General features: G+C 44.6%; 1 protein-coding gene across 1 annotated transcript in view; it reads right to left on the bottom strand.

Moving 5' to 3' along the window:
• LOC307126546 (uncharacterized protein) overlaps window positions 1–14,745 on the bottom strand; it is a gene marked incomplete at its 5' end in the record, with an annotated part of 1,586,879 nt that overhangs the window by 1,101,063 nt on the left and 471,071 nt on the right. The gene's annotated exons all lie outside the window — the stretch shown is intronic.

Genomic DNA, 14,745 nt, shown 5'->3' with positions numbered 1-14,745 from the left:
TCACGGGCAGAGCTTACACCGCCTGCGGGGAAGCTGCATCAACTCTGCATGCCATGGCGCTCCTGCAGGTCCACCAGGCCAAAGCGCTAAAGGAATTGCACGAGGGTAGTTCCGACCAGGGTGTTATGCAGGAACTGCGTGCGGCGACTGACCTCACACAAGCTCCTGTTCCGGATGCTAACGCAGAAACGCATTTTCGAATGCATCCGTCCCCAAGATTGGTTCGCAGCGATCGACCTGAAGGACGCGTACTTTCATGTCTCTATCCTTCCTCGACACAGACCGTTCCTACGTTTTGCGTTCGAGGGGAAGGCATATCAGTACAAAGTCTTGCCCTTCGGGCTGTCCCTGTCGCCTCGCGTCTTCACGAAAGTCGCAGAGGCAGCCATTGTTCCGCTCAGAGAACGCGGCGTTCGCATCCTCAACTATCTCGACGACTGGCTTATACTCGCCCAGTCTCGGGAGCAGTTGTGCGAACACAGGGACATGGTGCTCAGTCACCTCAGCCTGTTGGGCCTTCGGGTCAACCGAGAGAAGAGCAAACTCTGTCCCACGCAGAGGATCTCTTATCTCGGTATGGAGCTGGATTCGGTCAGCCAGACTGCGCGCCTCACGGAAGAGCGAGTCCGGTCGGTGTTGAACTGCTTGAATTAATTCAAGAACAGGACAGGGGTCCCACTGAAACTTTTTCAGAGGCTCCTGGGGCATATGGCATCTGCAGCCGTGGTAACGCCGCTCGGATTGCTTCATATGAGACCGCTTCAACACTGGCTCCATGGCCGAGTCCCGAGGTGGGCGTGGCAGAGCGGCCAGTACCGGGTCCCAGTGACTCCTTACTGCCGCCAAACTTTCAGCCCATGGTCCGACGCTTCGTTTCTCCGGGCCGGGGTGCCCTTAGAACAAGTGTCCAGGCATGCTGTGCTCTTCACGGATGCCTCCTCCACGGGCTGGGGGGCCACGTACAACGGGCATGCAGTTTCAGGTCTGTGGACGGGACCTCAATTGCATTGGCATATCAATTGCCTCGAGTTGTTAGCGGTACACTTGGCACTGCGCCGCCTCAAGGGGCCGCTACGTGGCACGCTACGTGGCAAGCATGTACTGGTCCGTACGGACAGCACTGCGGCCGTTGCGTACATCAACTGTCAGGGTGGTCTACGCTCCCGTTGCATGTTCCAACTCGCCCGCCACCTCCTCCTTTGGAGTCAGAAGCATCTGAGGTTGCTTCGTGCCATTCACATCCCAGGTGCGCTGAACCAGACAGCCGACGAGCTCTCTCGCCAGTCGACACCTCCGGGGGAGTGGCGACTCCATCCCCAGGCGGTCCAGCTGATATGGGACCTTTTCGGAGCCGCACAGGTAGACCTGTTTGCCTCTCCGGACTCGACCCATTGCCAGTGGTACTATTCCCTGACCGGGGGCACCCTCGGCACGGATGCACTGGCGCACAGCTGGCCCCGGGACCTACGCAAATATGCGTTTCCCCCAGTGAGCCTTCTTGCACAGACCCTGTGCAAGGTCAGGGAGGACGAGGAGCAGGTCTTGTTAGTTGCGCCCTACTGGCCCAACCGGACCTGGTTCCCAGAACTAACTCTCCTCGCGACAGCCCCTCCTTGGCCGATCCCCCTGAGGAGGGACCTTCTTTCTCAGGGACGGGGCACTCTATGGCACCCGCGTCCAGACCTCTGGAAACTCCATGTCTGGTCCCTGGACGGGACGCGGAGGTTCTAGGTGGTCTACCACAGGCAGTGGTAGACACCATCTCTTCTGCTAGAGCCCCCTCTACGCTTTGAAGTGGAACCTGTTCGTTGAATGGTGCTCTTCCCACCGGGAAGACCCCCGAAGGTGTTCGATTAGGGTCGTGCTTTCTTTCCTGCAAGATGGGCTGGAGCGAAGGCTGTCTCCCTCCACCCTCAAAGTGTACGTCGCAGCAATAGCGGCGTATCACGACGCAGTCGAAGGTAAGTCCGTAGGAAAGCACGACTTAATCGTCAGGTTCCTCAGAGGTGCGAGGAGGCTAAATCCTCCTCGTCCAAACTCGTTACCCTCTTGGGACTTAGCTCTAGTGCTCAGAGCACTTCAGAGCCCTCCCTTTGAGCCTTTGCAGTCTGTGGAGCTTAAAATCCTGTCAATGAAGACAGTGCTTCTGACGGCATTGGCCTCCATCAAGAGGGTAGGGGACCTGCATGCACTTTCGGTCAACGAATCGTGCCTAGAATTCGGGCCGGCCAACTCTCACGTTGTCCTGAGACCCCGGCCTGGATACGTGCCCAAGGTTCCTACCACTCCCTTCCGGGACCAGGTAGTGAACCTGCAAGCGCTGCCTTCGGAGGAGGCAGACCCAGCCCAGGCTTTGTTATGTCCCGTCCGCGCTCTCCGCGCTTACGTCGACCGGACTCAAAGCTTTCGGACCTCAGAGCAACTCTTCGTCTGTTACGGAGGCCAGCAGAAGGGAAAGGCTGTCTCCAAGCAGAGGTTAGCCCACTGGATAGTGGATGCTATCGTCTTGGCTTACCAGTCCCAAGACGTGCCTTGTCCGTTCGGGTTGCGAGCACACTCAACAAGGAGTGTTGCTTCTTCCTGGGCGCTGGCTCAAGGCGCCTCGCTGACAGATATATGTAGAGCTGCGGGCTGGGCGACACCTAACACGTTCGCTAGATTCTATAGCCTCCGTGTAGAGCCGGTATCTTCCCGCATCCTCGCCCCCAGTGGCCAGTAGCGCTAAGTGCCCGTTCTAAGTGTCGGCTTGCAACGCCACTCCCGCCCTCTGGGCTGGATACGTGCGTCTATTTTTCTCCAGTTGTGTTCCCCGGAAACGGCTAACCCTGTCGAGCTCCTCCGTCACCCCTGCGGTGCCAGACGTTGCGGCCGTCTGACGCCAGGCCTGCACCCGTATGCTTGTGAAACGTGTGTGTAGGCTGGGTTCCATATGTAGCGGTCCCCTCACGGCTACCCCATATGTGTATTCTTCCACGGTTCCAGCTACCCTACTCGGCTAGCCCCGTGTCTTTCCCTTGACAGAGCCCGCTCTGTCGTCTCTGGGCGTGTTCTTTCCCCCCTGGGACCAGGCTGGAACCACCCCAGAGACTGCCATATGTTGCACTACCCTGCCAGGTTAGTCCTTATGTGTATTCTGCCACCTAGCCTTCTACTGAAGGACGTGGCTCCGCAGCGTACCATCTCCCGAGACGAGCACGCTTTCCCAGCGTTATCCAATAGTCACACTGAGTGGGTCTTGCAGAAACAGCAGTGACTGACCTCCCTGCTTGGAGCCCTGACTTCCGTACCATCTAAGACGGTCCAGTGCGCTCAAGCAGGACGCTGGAAGGGCCAGCGCCCTGGAGTTTTGGTAGGGATCCCAATTCGTCGGTCAGTTCCGACGTACGTCGAACGTGACCGACTGAAAGGGAACGTCTCGGTTACGTATGTAACCCTCGTTCCCTGAAGGAGGGAACGGAGACGTACGTCCCGTCGCCAGGTGCTGTGCTTCCGCTAGGGGGCCGAGTCACTAGTTCGGCTCCTCAGCAGAAAAAAGCAATGATCAAGCATTCCACTTCCTTATTTATACCCGCGCTGCGGGGCGGTGCGTGGAATGCGTGGATCGCATGCCAATCTCCATTGGCTCGTTTTTAATACACTCGAAGTAGATTGGTCTCTGAGATCAGATCCCAATTCGTCGGTCAGTTCCGACGTACGTCTCCGTTCCCTCCTTCAGGGAACGAGGGTTACATACGTAACCGAGACGTTTTTGTTTAGGCTACATTTATGTTGATTTCACTGTGATGAAAGTAATGCTGGCAAATCTAAATAAAAAATTTTGCACAAACCACATGGAATGTCATTGTTTTGACAATTCCATGTGTGGTCCAAAATCGGTCTGAAGTTTTGCAATTTGACCTCAGTTGCATAAATTCCAATATGACTTCAGACTAATACATCAGTCTAGATCAACAACTGTCACAATTCTGTGCTGATGGAAGCATCTGAAGGAAGTGGAATTTAGAGGTTAATGGTAAAGGTTAAGGCATAAACAGCTTTAGTATTTACCTTCTGATATTGAGTCTCAATTTGAAGTACTTTACAGAGTAATTCATTGAGACATGTAACAGATGACTTGTGATTTTTAAAAAGGATATCCTGGGATCCTTCCACATGTGATGGGGTCAAATATACATCATGTAGATGCACTGGTGTCCTGTTTATAGAAAAAAAAGTATATAACAAGCTTAAAGCTTGACATTGCATTTAATGAATCAGAGCGTCACCTCTGTGTTTAGATTAATTCAATTTGACCATGCAGTTCGGCTTTGAAAAATAACTAAGAATCTTGTTTCTCCTGAATTTGCACCTCAAAATATGGACGTTTTGCCCCTTGTCTTAACTGACGACACATTGTAACTGTACCCTTGAATGGACTGGTGTATGGACACGGCATTCATTTTTAGTTGGGTATGTTGGATTTAGAACGCCTCTGAATTAAACGGAGACACCTTGCTGGAAATGACCTCCTTGTCTGGCCACTCATACTCTGCACATAGGTCTGGTGGTATTGGGATTTTCAAGATCTTTCAAGTATAGTGCAGGGTCCACAATGATTTCTACATAATTTTACATAAAGATAAGATTTTGGCCATATACCTATCCAAGTCATTCATCACAGACAGTAAGTAGGCTATACTTATTGTATTTTGGCCACACCGCAAGGTGTCACTGTGGCCTCAACGCTTCACCCTTGGTTGCTATGTCTGAGGTAAACCACGCCCTCCACAGTACCCTACGGACAAATAACTGTAAAAAACAAACAAATGTAATGTACATAATGTACATGTAAAGTACACAAATAAGGAAATGTATAAAGTCTTCTCCACTTACAAGTCCCACTGCACCTTCAGGGATTAATCGGCATGGCACCACATGGTGCAATCACCTTTGTGTCATCCCTGTATGCAGGTTCTGTCAGTGACAAAGAGCTTTTTAAGCAGTCTGGAATTGTCTCTGAAACCTGGAATGGCGTTAATGGTTGACAGGTTTTCTTGTTGATGACTGTGCCATGCAAAGTCTAAAGACCTGCTTACCTGTCGAAGAGGGAACTGATGTCGGCTGATGAGGTGAGGGAGACACAGTCCATTGCACAGCTAAGGGTCCACGTTGAACGTCTCATCCGTAGGGTGAAGCAACACAACCTGTTCGACAGAGTTATCCCTCTTTCCATCACAGGGAGCATCAACCAGCTGTACACAGTTGCTAGCCTCCTTGTAAATTACCAGAATAGCCCCTTAGTAAAAGCATGGGCAAAGGATTAAAGAAGAGATAACATTGGTTGGGGATTGAATTTGGATTTAGTTTTGTTCAAATAAATAAACAAATTTAAACATGTAAATATAAATAACTTTGATAAACATTTTCTACAGCGATGATGTGTAAATACAAACAACTTTGTTATATATTAAAACGATATTAATCTTGTTTTTTGGTCAGCTTTCTCTTGAATGTTCTGAAACATTTTGATGTCTTTGTAGATGTGCTGGACCATCATGTCACCTGTGCATAAACGACAAAATCAAACCAGTCCAATCCTGAGATCAGCATTTGTTCTTGAACTTGCCAATAGTCCGCATGTTGTTGTTTCAGTTCTGGTTTGCCATTGTTAAATTTAAGGAAAGGACAGTCCACTTAAATTTTGACATTTTGGACATTTTATTTCTAAAAGACCAAAAACATGGTGCTCTTTAGGGTAAAAAATAGTCCCATCAGGAGAGGCCCCCAGCCAAGGTACATCAGGGTGAATTAAGAATCCACAAGGGTGGTAGTTTACTACTTGCAGTAGACAGTATTCCTCAATTGCAGCAGATTCCATTTCAAGACCTCTCCATGTCTGGCGAGTTCCCTTATAGATTCTTTCAGCGAGGTGTTTAGCGGAGCTCTGGCCACGCACACGACAAACCTCCCTAAAACGGGAAGCTGTTATCCAGGGCTTTCGGACAGAGTGCCAATCAAGAGATGCGCTCTGTTCTTTGGTGGCATGCTCTTCTTGATCTTGTGTGCCATATCCAAAGTTACTGCCAGTGACCTCATGTGTGGTTGTCCATGTTCACAATGGACAAACAAGCAAACCGATGTGTCAAGGCTGGAACCTCCCTATCCTAATTGCCTCCATCCCTGAGGAAACGCCAGGGGTAAGTTCAGAAGTGGGTGAGCAGAATGAGGAGCCAACTAGTGGCGGTGGTGGGGCATCTTGATGGTGAGTATTGTTGTGTGTTGTTGCTGCTGCTGGAGTCAATTGAATGTGTTCCTCCCAAACTTTTTTAATAAAAAAATTTAATTTGTCAGCTACTTTTTGCTAGCCCTTTCTTCTCTTTTACAGACATTAGGTGCGTCCATTCTCAAACTGCTCTCCTCTCCCCTGTTGCTTGCTGAAATTGTATATCCTCCCTGAGAAGCTGGTGCTGCTGCTTCTGCTGATGCTGGCTCCTCATTCTGCTCACCCACTTCTGAACTTACCCCTGGCGTTTCCTCAGGGATGGAGGCAATTAGGATAGGGAGGTTCCATTCTCCATTCAAAGTGCTCTCCTGTGCTTTTCTCTTCTCTGTCTCTCTCTGAAATTTGATATCCTCCCTGAGAAGCTGCTGCTGCTTGCTCATCATCCTGCTCACCCACTGCTGAACTTGACCCAGGCGTTTTCTCAGGGATGGAGGCAATTAGGACAGGGAAGTTGTTCGAAGGCTTCTGTCCTAACACCTCATCCATGAGGAGAAACCATGACCAAGTTGCAGCAGTGGGTTTTCCACTCAGTCCTTCACCAGTCCCAGGACACTTGTAAGCCTAAGGCACAGCAAATAAACCATGCCTGTTAACAGCAACGGCACAATGAATTTGAGCTTACTTTGTATTTATTTTTTAGGTTCTCCCATTTTTTTGGCCTGCATGGTAGTGACCTTCCCCAGCAGGCCCATTTTTACCAGAATTGTCTTAAAACAACACAAAACAAAAACCCTTATGAAAAATATTAAGACCGGGATGCAATTTTAACATTACAAAATATGACACAGAGGACATGCATACAACATACTGAAGTCCTCAAGTTTGCTTACATTTGTAGACATCTTGCATGAAAGCACTACAAAGAACAACAAAGTGAAAGGGTTAGAAGGAGGGAATCTCCTCAACCAGCACCAATGTGCAGCATCCACCTGGATGATGCGACAGCAGCCATATTGCGCCAGAATGCCCACCGCATACCAGCTGATTGGTGGAGAGGAGACCGAGCGATGAAGCCAATCGGTATAGGGGGATGATTAGGAGGCCATGATGGACAGAGGCCAATGGGCAAATTTGGTCAGGATGCCAGGGTTACACCCCTACTCCTTTTCCAAAGGACATCCTGGGATTTTTAATGACCACAGATTCAGGACCTTGGTTTAATGTCTCATCTGAAGGACAGTGCTTTTTTGACAGTATAGTGTCCCCATCACTATACTGGGGCATTAGCATAATGATGAGCTGGAGATACAGAAGTGATAACTGGTCTTCAGGGCTGTTGAAGAGGGACTGTGTTTCAGGGACATCCATATAAAGGAGTTCATCGTCACTGTCACTGTTACTCTCTCAAGATCCTGGTTGGCCCGCTCGGTTTGACCATTGCTCTGGGGATGGAACCCCGAAGACAGACTAATGGTGCGTTCACACCGGACGCGATTCGCGCGATTGATTTACATGTTAAGTCAATGCAGAGACGCGAAATGGCATTCTACATTTAACGCGCAAAACGCTCAAGTTGAAAAATCTGAACTTTGGCGGATATTTCGCGCCGCGTTAACCAATCAGGAGCTTGCTCTAGTAGTGACAACAATGAGGAGAAAATCTGTATATTAATATCTGGTTCAGACAATATGATTATCACTGTGATAACATTAAATGACATGAAACACAACACAGTCTCTTTTTGTTAAATGCAAGTTTATGTATGATCAATGATACAAAGGTAAGTAAAAGGTATAATAAGCTATACATGAAATAAAGCAAACAATTCAGTCAAACATTCAAAGTCAGTGCTAATAGGCTAACGTTACAACTGCAACGTACAGTTATAGCCTAAAAATATAAAGTAATGAAACTTCTCTTTGCCCTCAGCCTAAACGATTTGTCAGGGAACAAATTATAGATCCATGAGACCAAAGATCGGCTGTTACAAGACGAATTATAGCTCGAGACACACCACAGAGACATCAGAGCCAGCGGGGGACGGCAGAAGGACTGGCCGAGGAAAGGTTGAGCTCGCCGGCTTTGACGAGCGCTGAGCGCTGCTGTCCGCTGGAGCTCACAACTCCGAAAACGCCAGATAAAATGTTCAAATAGGCACTCTTTATATAAATAAACCCCAGATTTGAGCTTTAAACAACTACATTATCGACTGAAAAAGTCTTAAAACTATGTTTTGTCACACATTAACAGTAGATTTTAACAAAAAAAAAGACATGTAAACACAGCCCATGTCAGCCATTTCTCAACGAGACGAGCCGCTGGCAGAAGCCCCTCCCATGACACGAATTTGCGTCTGTTTTGCAGTGAATGTCACGCGCGATTGAAGCGAGTAAACTCAAAATGTTCAAGCGTCCACCTTCGCGCGAATCGCGTCCGGTGTGAACGCCACATAACCGTTGCCCCCAGTAATCTACAGAATTCATGCCAAAATTTGGATACAAATTGGGGCCCCCTGTTAGAAACCACGTCCATCGGAAGGCCATGTAAACGAAAGATGTGATCAACGTAGCTGTCTCCTTGGCAGAGGATTTACATTACCTACTTAGTGTACATCGCCACCTATTAGGTGGTAATGCAATCATCTTTTCGTTTAATAAGTAATCTTTAAAAAAATATATATTGTTTGTTTGATGCTAATTAATTGAATGCAGATCCATGTGTGAGATGACAATAAATAAATTATAAATATATTTTAATTGATTTAACATTTAAAATCTTATCCACCCTTCTACTGGGATCAGGATCATAAAGATTTTTTTATTTGTTGATCAAAGGGATCCCAATCTTACTAAAAAGTTTTGAACAATATAAACGGATGATTTGATCCAGATCAAAACCAAGCTTGGATTTAATCTAATCTGATTTCAGAATCCTTTTTTTCCTTTCTTCTTCTTTTGAACAACCTATTTTCAAGATTTGATCCAATCCAATGGCCGAAATCTGATCAGATTACTTTTGAACAACTGGCCCCTGGGCCCTGAAAAAAAATTGTATCTGGATCATAGTCATCCAATCCTATTTTGTTTTGAAAAATCAGCACATATAAAATGGATTACCTGATCGTGGCAAAACAGAATAAAAAAACAGGATTTTCAAATCTAGATAATATGGATCCAGATTAAACGTTTTGAACAACTGGCCCAGGTATGAAATTAAATCCTGTTTAGGAGGAGGTTTATTTAAAGTAAACTGGATTAGATTAGAATAATTGTGCTCATACTTTCACTGATCAAAGTCTTACAGTATGATCACATTCATTAGTAGATTGACATTTATCAATTGTGATGCGATCTGGGAAAACCCGTCGGATGTCGCGCTGGAACGTTTTCAGCAAAGTCGAAGAATAGGTTGAATGTCCATTTTTTGTCAAAATTGGGTTTTCATTAAATTATTATTCTAAAAACATCTTGGCAAAAATCACTTGTGTAGTGCCGAAAAATTGCAATTTATAGCGGCAAGCTGGAAAGACTGCATCTTTCTCTAATATTTATTTAGATCATGCCCGGGCGGAGGTGCAAAAAAAAAAAACGTCCAGTTTTCGCTCTCTTAACACCAGAAAGACAGTTCACCCATCTGATCAAAATAAACCCATTACATATAGAATAAAGGTGTATCAAACCACATTTCCCTCCAGTCTTATGTAAACTACGGCACACAAATGTTTTATTTAATACGTTATCATATCGTTGGATGGCGGAGCACAAGAGAACGGAGTCTGAAGTAACTGATTGCTTTTATGATCTCGCTCGCCCCAATTTGCTTAATCCTGGTGATGTCAGTGCCCTAAATGATCATATAATGGATTATTTCACATCCAGAGATGAAGGATCGGATGAGGAAGTTACTGAAGAGGAGTTAGTTTAGCTATGCTGCAGGTGCGCTGTGCTTGCTATTCTAAAAATGTACACTAGCTATGCGATCTAAACAGACAACAGGTGATCACAAGTTCAGAGACAGCCCATGATAAATAATAGAAAATGTATTTCACTACTTACTAAATTGTTGTTCTCTTCAGAGTAACGTTAGATAGTCCCCTTGTGTGGAGATGCAGCTGATAAATTCTAGTTTTCATATTTTCATATTCAGTTCAGACCTTTATTTTGAAATAGCGATGAACGCGGAAAAAAATTACGATTTGTAGACAACCAATTTGTTTTCATGCCAAGAGTTCAAAATATAACATCCAGTCAATTTTTTGAGATAAAATGTTCTGGAAATGTTTTAAATATAAAGGAAAAAATATATATAGATTTGCCATTTGAGATGCAGCAGTGAGCTTGCACATGTTCTTTTATATTTATTAGAGGTTGAATTCAAATCAAATACTGCTATACTGCCTATACTACTTCTGAATAGGATGTCTACTTAATAACACTGCATGAAAAGTGGGATTTTCGACCCCGTAAACGCCTGTATACTCCCGGAAATCTCCCTAATTTTCGGCAGTTTTCGACAATTTAGAGGCAGCGAACGTCGCGTTCGTCTGTGCCACAAATTGTCGTAAACGAACCATGACGTAGGTGGAGAGCCCCCCGCTGAGAGAGCCCGCGGAGGTGCGACGCCTCTAATTTGCATATGAATAGCAGCGAAACCAGAGAGTCAACGGCCAGACTTGAATTTACTCACTCACTATTGGCTGAAGCCACTACATTTAAAAAAGAAAAATCCCTCGTGATTGGTTGGCAGATCACTGCAAACCAATCATTATTGGTCCCCCTGGCTCATTATAAATGTAAATCCCAATAATAATAATAAATATATAATTTATGTTGTAATAATTTGTTTTATATTAATGTTATTGTGCTATGAAGTATTCATACCATCAAGGAATATATGGGAAAATTATACGGACCGTGCCGTTTATTCAAACAAGGGGCTTCATTTATAAGCATACAGCTGTTCATTCAAAGAAAGGGCTTTATTTATAAAACACAGCGGTTTACTCAAAGAAAGAGCTTTATTGTTAAACACACAACTATGTACAGTGCAGCAGTAATGTCTCGTAATGTAATGTAAAGTTCGTCGAGCTCCAGGCTGCGAGAGGGCGGTGGCCGCACAATCCATCCAGACACCCCGTCAACAAAGCCGTCTTCCTCGTCAGATATGAGTTCAATGGTCGCGGACTTCCAAATGTCCACCTCATCCAGCACACTCTCGCTTCCAGCAACTGTAATACAATCCATAAAGACAATAAGCAACCTGAAAAATACTCACATTGACAAAAAACGGATCTAATATAATAAATCTTACCCTTTTTCTTCTTGATCGACTCCGAGCTAAACTTCGCAGTTTCCGCCTGCGATGTAAGTTCAGGTTGTTTGTATCTGAAGCTCCGGCGTGTCGATTCATAATACGTCTTACAGGCAGCTGGAAAACAATTACATGAGACTGGTATTAATAAAAACAGTGAAATTAAACAAGGAATGAGAAAAACAGAAGTTATACTTAAGTTACACACAATGTCGTCTTGATCAGCGGTTAAATCTGGACTCACGGAAATCGTTCCAAGCAGATAAGAGCTCACGGTTTCGTTATGAGGCGAGGATAGTCTGTGTAAACAAAATGTGCAGTTTTAAGCTTGGATCTATTAACGCATCCATTTCCTTATACAGCTGAATAAAAGCATATTCTTTAAATCGTAACGTTACATTACCCATGCTGTGGTTCATAGCGCCTGCAGTTTGCCTCAGAGTTGTGAAGACGAAGACAGCCAAAAAGGCCCAAAAGTTTGTCGCGTCCATGCAGATTGAGTTGAAGATGGTGTCCTGTCATTGTTGATCGCGAAAAAGGAAAGCAGCAAAAAACATAGGAAATGTAAAAAAACAAAAAAAAACAAAAAAAAGCTTAAAGCTCGTCTTCTACGCGTCATGGCCACGACCTCGAACGTCATTGGACTAGGGCTCTAATATGGAACGCGCCCGGGGCCAAATCTCTTTATACGAAACGCGTGACTTAAGACCGTTTCAACACGCCCTGTTTTCCGCGTCAACGCAGCAATTTTTTACGTGTTTCTTTTGTATGTTTAGACACGCACATTCTGGTCGTGTAACAGGCATACACACACAGTCGACGCACAGTTTTAACATGTTAAGAAGACACATTTGAACGTGTTTCTTAACGCGCACATTCTGTACATGTCGAAGTGTAATTTTTTTTTTTTAAAGCAGACTTACCTTTAGATGTAGCCTAGGCTATGTATATTAATATAAGATATTAATTAATTGCTTAACTGACTACTGTGCTAGAGTAAAGTAGCCTAATGTTGCAATGTATATTAAGTAAATGCTTAATATTATACAATTATTATAATTTATCTATATGGGTTATTGTTTGTTTTTTAAAGTTAGGCTATATATAATTTCTAAAAGTATAGGCTAATTTACACAGCACATATTTATAACTGAAAACACACACACACACACACACAACTTTATTCACTTTCACATAATAATGTTTTTGTAATTTGGTGTTTAGTTTGTTGTATAGTTTGTTTATACTGTTCTGTCTCTGTTTTGTTTCCAGGAACATCTGATGAGTGCTATAATAAAATGACTTCATTATATTTAAAATATGTTTTGATATTCATTTTATTTATATTATTAAAGGGGTGGTAAACCACGATTTCACTATTCTAACTTTAGCTAGCGTGTAATGTTGCTGCTTGAGCATAAACAACATCTGCAAAGTTACAACGTTCAAAGTTTAAAGCAAAGGGAGATATTTGCTTTTAATGAAATCAGTTTCTAAGAACTACAGCAAACGGCCAGTAGGCGACTACACACATTCCTCCAGGGCTTGCTGACATCACCAGGCTCAATATTTACATAAACCCCTCCTCCGAGAATATTAAATAAGGGGGGGGGTGAGGCCATTTTGTATCGCGGCGCTGTTGTGGTATAGTTAGGCTGGAGTGTTGTTGCCGCGATGCCGAGGAAACGCTGTTATTTTCATCCGGATTGCAGGTCTGGGGTACTTGCTCTGTTCAGCCTTCATAGGGACGGGGGTGCGTTGCAGAGCGTTTAACATACAGCATGTTATATGCACGTGTGTTTGAGTCAGCGGGGAATCAGGCGCGCGCAGGGCTCCCTGCAGAGGAGATCTAACATCTAAGCACATCTAACAGAGGAGAACATCCACCGTCTTCGCGATTTCAATGCCAGATTTGCACAACGTCAGCTGCGTGAAAAAAACACTGCCGGTGCGTGGATGCAGGACGCACGCGCTGCACATTTCACGGAGGACAACACAAACTTCCACAAACTTCGCGAGTTCAATACAGGATATGCACAACGGCTTGTCCTGAAAGCTGGATTTACAAACAGAAGCTGTTCACGGGCCACAACCTGTAAGTCTGATTTATTTTTCATCAATGTGTTTTCCTGTAATAGGTTAATTGTACGTTGTAGCAAGGAAGTAAACAGATGACAGCGCTGTTCTGCAAACCAGTCTGTTAAATGCTCATTCATACTTAACGATATCCGACGAACATCTAACGTAACAAACATTAACGTTAAAATCTCAACAGCGAACCTGGCATTAGTGTAAATGATTCTTTGATTAGAGCTTTTATGTATTGTTTATCTTCAGGCATGCTAAACATGGTTCTGTGTGTGATTTGGCTAACTTACTAAAGTCAGTGCTTAGTGTTCGTTTTGGGTTAACGTTAGTTCTTGCGACAGATATTTGGCTATAATCGTTCTAAAAATACAAAAGTAACAGTGCCATTCAGTAGCGATCACTATAGATCCGCAGTCTTTACTCTTGAGGACTGAACAGGTTCTGCTCGATCATCTTCACTCAAATGTTCTGGGTCTGATTCGGGCTCATATGGTTTTATTGACGCCGTTGTTTCTAATACTGAACAGCCTCCGGTAAGGGGCGTGACGTTTCCGACGTGCACTGCGGTTAGCGAATCAGAACACACTGGGCCAGCTAACCAATCAGAGCCCACTGCGTATTTTTGAGGGACTGGCTTCATACAACCCGGAAAGCATCAGACCGTTTTACAAGGAGGGACAGAGCAGTGTAGAATAAAGGTCAAATATATGACAAATAAGGCAATTTTTTTTTAAACGAAGCATGAACACATGTTACAGTGCACCCCACAAACACAGCCAAGCCTTCAAAAGAATGTGTTTTACCACCCCTTTAATATTTTATTTACCCATAAACGTGTCTTTAGGAAGCCATAAGTTATAGAGACAAGAATGACTTTTGCCATTTAAATGCCACATTAATTTACTGAGGACCCATACAGCCAATGATCATGTGTGAAAACACTTATACATAAATTGATCACTTAGAAATCAAAACTAAGGTTTGAGAAAGAAAGAATATGCATACAACAAAATATATTTTTTCATAGCAGCTTCAGTAACAAGTTCAAAACAAATTCTGCTGTAAACCGGCTCTAACAAGCCAATATAATGTCAATATTCAGCTCAAGTGACTTCAGTATTGATTCAGTTCAGTTGATTTCAGTT

This window comes from Gobio gobio (genome assembly GCF_949357685.1).
Source record: "Gobio gobio genome assembly, chromosome: 5".
Classification (NCBI taxonomy): Eukaryota; Metazoa; Chordata; class Actinopteri; order Cypriniformes; family Gobionidae; genus Gobio; species Gobio gobio.
Note: the sequence above shows the minus strand (reverse complement) of the source record. Positions and strands in the feature narration are given on the sequence as shown.